At 34.4% G+C, this 7,005-nt stretch overlaps 2 long non-coding RNA genes across 2 annotated transcripts; one reads left to right on the forward strand and one right to left on the reverse strand.

Moving 5' to 3' along the window:
• Window positions 1-284: 284 nt before the first annotated feature.
• Window positions 285-1,677, reverse strand: LOC127703902 (uncharacterized). Its single transcript, XR_007983116.1, has 3 exons — window positions 1,575-1,677; window positions 698-787; window positions 285-354 (listed from the first exon to the last, which is right to left on the reverse strand). It is a non-coding gene; the product is annotated as an uncharacterized LOC127703902 (long non-coding RNA).
• Window positions 1,678-4,601: 2,924 nt separating this feature from the next.
• Window positions 4,602-6,273, forward strand: LOC127703904 (uncharacterized). The gene is made up of 2 exons (XR_007983118.1): window positions 4,602-4,673; window positions 6,042-6,273. It is a non-coding gene; the product is annotated as an uncharacterized LOC127703904 (long non-coding RNA).
• Window positions 6,274-7,005: the final 732 nt, after the last annotated feature.

The raw sequence follows: 7,005 nt of genomic DNA on the forward strand, positions 1-7,005 counted from the left end.
GGGGACGTTAAATCCGATGCCTCGTGTAAAGAGAGTGCCGCGCTCTTTGCACGTTAAGAACCCTTGTAACAACTCATTGAGGGGTCCGTAGGTGACCTGTTGCAAGGCTAAATTTCTGTCCCTATCCAATTTACCCTCATTTCCCGTGGCAGTCTAAATTTCTCCGACCTTAATCCCTTAATTTTTTACAGAACCTACCTATTGTATTTATTGTGAACTTGTTCTCTTCCTGAATATGCATGAAATATTTGCCACTGGACGTTAAGCAACCAACAATCAATCAATCTTATCAGGAATTTGCCCTTTCTTGGCACTTTGTTGACTGTTTTTTCTTGGCCAATAACAGAACATTCCCTATAATAAAGTGTTACAAGTGTTGAAAACAATGTCCATGAAGTAAATGTTATGCGTGATCAAAATAATTCATGGAGATCCTAAATCTCTTTGACCTATTACTATTTTTAATGTTTTAAGTTATGTTCATTTACTATCCCAGATTAAAGTTACAATGTACATGATCATGTAAAATTGTATACATATTTGGTTTGTTTCAGTAAAATTACAGCATTTAGGTCAGGCTTATCACGTCACATAAACATGTATAATAGACTACAGTGTACATGTATATTGACATACATTTTTTTTTAGCAATTTTGCTTATTTCAAATACATACAAATATGACAAGTCATATTTTACCTTTTCTTCACTCTCTTACCATGTTTTGTGGACAACCTCTACTGACCCCTCATCTAGGAATTCAACCACAACATATTGATAAGCTGGCATCTGAAAATGTGGAAATTTGAGTTTGATTTCGGATTTATAATATGATACTGAGCTCGCAAAAAAATAAAAATCAACTACTATTTTATCCAGACAACCGGTGTATGGTCCAATATAACATACGAAATAAAACAAAAAAGCATAAAGAACACGCCAATATACAACTTATTGAGTCGACCACTGATGAACTGGACTCGGGGATTTTTCCCAAAACACGGCAGAAACACCGGGCCTAACATTTATGCTCATGGGTGAGCGCAAATGCGTTTATTTAAAACCATAAAATTAAAATTAATGGCTTAACAAGTTATTTTTGAAGCTTTTCTAGTGATGCTTAATATTGTATAAAATTTATTCAAAACAGTCAAGGCAAACTTAGTTGTTACTGAAACATTTACAAACAGAATGATAAATACATACACATGTATGTACACAAATGTATGTATATATAGGGAGCCATCATTTCATGACAGGCCCTTATAATTGAATTGCAACTGACATTGCATAGGTGACTCATGAATGCATTGCAACTTCTAAATTTTGTTAATCTAAAGTGTACAGGAGATTGCATATACAATGTGTATTAAGAACATTCGACAAAAACGTGCACAGTGCAGATCAATTGTTTTCGTGCAAAACTTATTCACGTGACTAAATTCTTGTGGCTCTTATTTTTGGAAATGTACATGTAAATTAATGTGTACTACACGTTAAATGTTTATACACACTGTAGTATGTATCATTCATAGTGCATTAACTTGTAAGTTGCCTTTAACACTGATTTACATACCTGCAATCAAACTGTTAAAAATCATGCAGTACTGCTAGAAATACAATGTTGTGATCATTTGGAATCATGATGGCCTGTCTGTGGAGATTTTTCCTTGAAATTCCCCCCAAGGGTGACTGGGGAATAGAAGTATGGTCACCATTGGTCTTCCTCCGACCGGCAGTAAAACCCTTGCTAAAGTGGGGCGTCCGTTTGGCTGTGCGGGATGTACAAATTTGCAGCCACGTCCGGTCAGAATGGGGACGTTAAATCCGATGTCTCGTGTAAAGAGAGTGCCACGCTCTTTGCACGTTAAGAACCCTTGCAACAACTCTTTGAGGGGTCCGTAGGTGACCTGTTGCAAGGCTAAATTTCTGTCCCTATCCAATATACCCTCTTTTCCCGTGGCAGTCTAAATTTCTCCGACCTTCATCCCGGAAGCCCCTATTACAGAACCTACCTATTGTATTTATTGTTAACTTGTTCTCGTCCTGAATATGCATGAAATATTTGCCACTGGACGTTAAGCAATCAACAATCAATCAATCCTTGAAATTCTTTTCACCACAGAATGTTGCCGATGACATTTCATCACTCCGATCAATCTTGAATCACAAGGTTGTTGAAACAAGTATGTTGGTCGTCTATACACCCTACACAAGAACATCTCATATCCCTCGTCGTCTTCTTGGTTAGTTTTTTGAACAATTTCACAGCATGACTGATCAGTCAAAACGAAACCATTATTTGGTCTTCTATGAGTCACTTAATTTATCAAATAAGCAAGTTGGCAATTACTTGTATTTTCCATCTCGAACACTCTTTTAACAATTTGTACAAGTGGACTTTTTCCAATATGTACCATTTTTTTTTTTTAGCATTTGCATATAGTTTTCAAATGGAAAGGGCCCCAAAGGGTGACTGGGGAATAGAAGTATGGTCACCATTGGTCTTCCTCCGACCGGCGGTAAAACCCTCGTCAAAGTGGGGCGTCCGTTTGGCTGTGCGGGATGTACAAATTTGCAGCCACGTCCGGTCAGAATGGGGACGTTAAATCCGATGCCTCGTGTAAAGAGAGTGCCACGCTCTTTGCACGTTAAGAACCCTTGCAACAACTCTTTGAGGGGTCCGTAGGTGACCTGTTGCAAGGCTAAATTTCTGTCCCTATCCAATATACCCTCATTTCCCGTGGCAGTCTAAATTTCTCCGACCTCAATCCCAGACGCCTCTATTACAGAACCTACCTATTGTATTTATTGTGAACTTGTTCTCGTCCTGAATATGCATGAAATATTTGCCACTGGACGTTAAGCAACCAACAATCAATCAATCAATCAAATGGAAAGGCGCAAAATAAGTCTAGATGTCCATGTTCTTCAACATCTTCACCTATATGCACCAAACTGTGCACATTGTATACTAAAAATTCTGGTCCATATAATGTTCGACTTTTGGATATGAAAAATTTCAACAAATCTCTGGCATAATTTAGATGTTGTCTGCATAACTGAGGTGAAATTAAAATATTGATGGCTACGCTTAAAGTCAGAAAATGTGAGTACAATTCTGGGTTCAATACAAAAGGAATTGCCTATATTCTGTGGCCTTCCATCGATCAACTTCATCAAGCGTTCGTGGTTTCCTGGCAAACAGACTAGGAATAAACTTCCTTAGTTGGATCAAGTTTCTACTGATCTCATCTTTATGATTTGCTGAGATTTTAATGTCACGTTTTCCTCTTAACCAGAGAAGCAAAAGCCTCTTCATAACACCCAAACAAGCCTGATGCATATAATCTCTGGGAAATGATTTTATCATGTCTATTGGTAGTTGTGTAAGGGGGTTATTCGATGATGATGTTCAGTTTGTGCTTGATTTCTGAAATTAATGTCTGTTCGGAGCTCAATGTCATCTATTTCCTGATAGGTAATACGATCATTCCATACGCCAGTTTGAGTGCATCTGTCACAACCAAAATAACCCGAGTAGAGTTTGATACCTTTGATCATAGCTTTGGCAGGAGCATCACAAATGAAAGCACATATTTTTACTTTAATATTCTTTTCTTTGAAAAAAAATCCATGTTGCTCGAGTCTATTTAGTTCTTCGATAAAGTCATCAAGAAAGTTTAAATTATCTGGCTTGCTATGTCCTAAACATAATGCTACTGGAAATACTTGCACTGAATACGACTCAAAATACATTCCACACAATATTGGCCAAAATGAAGTGCGTGTGCTCTTAAATAATGGAAGCCCATCAATATTAAAGATAACCACTATTTCACAGACATTTTCAAGTTCATTGCTTGGATTTTTTTCTAAATTATTGACAAGCCCTTTCTAGTCCAAAATAAAAGTATTCCATTCCGGCTTTTGTAATGACTTCAACATTTCGTTTGGTCTTCAACAATGATCTTGCAGTAGATGGAAGCTGATCTAAACCATGACCCTTCAGCATTTTTAGCAACTGGTCTGTTGCATTATGTGAGAGATTATTTTGGTTTACCAATGTTGTTAAATCTTCACATAAAGATGGTTTTTCTAGATTTTCTGACTCATCTTCTGAATCTGAGGCTATAATGACATGTTGGTCAATTAAGTCCCATTCGGAATCATTGACAACACATGTTTCTGAAGTGTTTCGAAAGATGATATCGGATTCTACAAATCCCTGTTAATCATCAGTCTCATTGTTAACAGTTCCATAATTTGATGTACTGCAACTTTGCTCTTGGCTATTTGGAATAAATGTTCTCTGTCTTTCTTCCTCATATTCAAAATGAGCTTCTTGATTGTAACTTTTCTTTAGAGCACGTGCACCTTGCATCCACTGTCTTTTATAAGCCTTCCTATTTTTATTCATTGTTCTAACAATTTAACTTTAAATCTGAAAAAGGTTAAATTATGAGTCAACATGCACATTCTAGTTATTCATGCAGACTTTACATACAGTCAGTCAGGGGTACTACTTGTACAAGTTATTTTTATTTACTTGAAGAAGTAAAATTAATATATTTATATAAGTAAATTTGTAGGATACATATACCACTGTGTATCATCGCCACCGGAAATTGGGTACTAACGAAGCGGAGAGAAATGGAAAAAAGAAGTAAACAAGGTAAGAATTCATTCAATTTAAAGCATTTCTACTGATTTGACGAGGGTACCGCTTAAGAAATGATTTTCTGATATATAATTCTTTAAATTATTAGGGCGATAAGTACAAAATTAAGACAATATTTTATGTTATATTCCAAAGCTTGCCACTTAGTACCTGAAAATTTCGAGGTCGATTGTCCTCTGTCGCCCCATTGGCAAAATATTCAACTGTTTTTCATTATTTTTCCAGACACGTTTTTAGATTATTATAGTGTGACATCATATTGACTGAAATTTGTTGTCATTAAGATGTTTTAAAAGAATGTGGACCAAAACATTGTTTGTTTACTGTACGGCGAATTACAGGACGTTGTACGGCGAATTGCAAAATAACAACTTTTGTCTGTACGGCGACTTGCAATATATTGTAATTTAAAGATGAAATTAATCACTGTTTAGATAATATCAAGTGACGATATTTTGGCTGTATCAAAGCTTTACCGGCTTACAAATATACAAAATAAACTACTTATCAAATATTATAAAATATATGCCGTTAATTTCGTTCAGAAGTCGTCGTTGCGTACCTCTATTTGACTTTGTGTTTTTTAAAGACAAAAAGGAATTTTTCAACCATATTATCCTAAATACATTCATATATCGTTATAATACTAACGACTGTTGTATTATTTGTTGTCAGGGTGAAATTTTGTAAGTTCAATAAAAAAAAAACCGACCATTCATCTTTTGTTGGTGCTGTTTTTTTTTTTGTTTTTTTTTTTAAATATAAACAGTGGAGATGTTGTATGATTGCAAATAAGATAACTATCCACCAGGGTCAAATAAAGTGTATGTAAGCAATTATATGCTATCGTTTGGCCGTCAACAACGAAAAATCGTACCTTATAGTCGGCTATAAAAAGCCCCAACATGAAAATTGTGGAAGGATTCAACAAGAAAACTAACAGCCTAACTCATAACAAAAAAATTTACGAAAAACAACAAATATGATAGAGATGAACCAACGACAACCGCCAAACTACAGGCTCGTGACTTCGGACAGACACATAAAGAATGTGCTGGGTTAAATAGATATAGGAAGATGTGGTATGAGTGCCAATGAGAAAACTCTCCATCCAAGTCACAATTTATAAAAGTAAACCATTATAGGTCAAGGTACGGTCTTCAACATTGTTTACTGTTTATTTTTTAAATTTCTGATTTGAATAATTTGTTAAAAGAAAAGTGAAGAAAATACTTTTTTTTCATTGAAAATTAGGAGAAATAAATCATGAATTGTGTTTCGAATTAATTTTCTTGTTTCGTATTGAAAATAAGATTTTTTTTTTTTAGTTTAAGTAAATTCAATCAATCTTTTTATTTAAAGGGAAAAAATAATAAAAGACTGTTGCTAAGGCTGTTTGGCCTAAACTTAAATGAGTAGATGGAGGGGTAGTGAAAAGAAGTGTATTCGTCCGAATTTTCATTGTTTCAGTAGTACATTTTCATGATTACTATGTATAATATTTCTCAGTAAATTTTAATGTGATATTGTGCCAATTAAAATTATATAATTAATACAAGTAAGACTTGCATTTGCCTTAATAGATATAGCAGTACGTGATTATTTGTTTTCAAACACACCTTCTCTGTTTTGAAACTTATAAAGGTATGGATCTCGGCCTATCTGTTTGGTTGAATATAAATGTGAATTCATAGAGTTTCAAAATCAACAGTAAGCCCTATTTGTGTGTGTGTGTAAATAATCTAATCTTTAGATAGATGCTAAAATTAAAATCATTTTTCTTAATAAGAAGAAAAAAGTGCAACTTAAGCACGCCTGAATGTAAAAAGGTGTACCCGACTTATTCGTTCACGATAAGAATTTACCGATTTCAGTATTTTAACAAAACTGTTTACGAGGGCAAATAAATAAATGAACGCTATCAAATCAACATTTAAATTTACGTGGATTTTTTCAAAAGAATTTATGAGTATGCACCATCAGGATTCAAAAATATTTCAACCTGTCCTTATTAGATTGATTGATTGTTGGTTGCTTAACGTCCAGTGGCAAATATTTCATGCATATTCAGGACGATGTCCTTATTAAATGTTATTTCATTATAATTCTTTAAACTTACAAGTCGAAGATGCTAGCTTTTGTGAATTGTATTAATAAGTATATAATATTAAGATGACAACCAAAAAACTTCATACAAGGTCATCTTTATTCTCAAGTAGAAAGTTTATATAAATAGTTTATGCCGTAACCACAGCCGGATTTGTATCCCTTGTATCGGATTCTTCTTTCATTCTTTCCAAAAATGATTAATCTAAGGTTAATATTT

The sequence above is a fragment of the Mytilus californianus genome, unplaced genomic scaffold (assembly GCF_021869535.1).
Source record: "Mytilus californianus isolate M0D057914Y unplaced genomic scaffold, xbMytCali1.0.p SCAF_54, whole genome shotgun sequence".
NCBI lineage: Eukaryota > Metazoa > Mollusca > Bivalvia > Mytilida > Mytilidae > Mytilus > Mytilus californianus.